The sequence below is a fragment of the Sander vitreus genome, chromosome 8, assembly GCF_031162955.1.
Source record: "Sander vitreus isolate 19-12246 chromosome 8, sanVit1, whole genome shotgun sequence".
NCBI classification, from domain to species: domain Eukaryota; kingdom Metazoa; phylum Chordata; class Actinopteri; order Perciformes; family Percidae; genus Sander; species Sander vitreus.
Window position 1 is genome coordinate 3,686,208 of NC_135862.1, and position 887 is coordinate 3,687,094.

An 887-nucleotide genomic window follows, 5' to 3' on the forward strand; every position below is an offset into this window, starting at 1 on the left:
ACCTAAATGTGTATTTTGGATATTTTTTATTTTAACAATAGGCATACAGTATGAAGACAAGCCTTTGCTGCTATGGCCCCCAGACTCTGGAATGCTCTGCCAACCAGCATTAGGTTTGCTGAGAATGTGGACTGTTTTAAGTGAAGACTCACTTGTTCAGGCTAGCTTTTGGCTAGCCTACGTCTTTTATTTATTAGATAATTGTATCTGTTGTATTTGTATTTTACTCTACCGACTATTTTTACTATGTTTTTATTGTCTATGCACATTGTAAAGCACTTTGTGACCTTGTCTGTGAAAAGCGCTGTATAAATAAAATGTACTTACTTACTTAGCTACTTACTTAGTGTCTCCAAAAACCAACAAAATTAACCACCCTGGCACCTAGGAGGTAGTCTCGCTTTGCCGGACCGTCCGCGCGCTGCGGATCGGAGAAGGAAACTGGTGTATCTCCATAGCGACCTCTACCGGTTACAGTCACAATGAAGTTCACCTCCATTTTTGTCTTTCCGATTCACCGGCTGTTCCCCGTTCAGGAGCTCGGAAACAGGTACGTTTTACGGGTTAACGTCGATGGAAATAAACAAAGAATACAAAAACAATGCCTAAATGAACACGTCAAAGCCGGCTCTATCTTAGTGCATTTCTAGGTTTAGTTTTCATTGAACTAACGTTAGTGTAACGCAGGTTAGCCGACGTCAACGTTAGCTAACGTTAGCTTACGTTAGGTTACGTTATGCGCGCGGGTAAGTCTTGGGTGCAAAATGTCGGCTGCTAACTTTTCATTTTAAATTGGCTTAACGTTGCAGCAGATAGTTAGCTAACTTGTTGTGTTTTCTTACAGTGGCTGTTGTTGTTTAGACTTGGTTGGGACGAACCGACACACA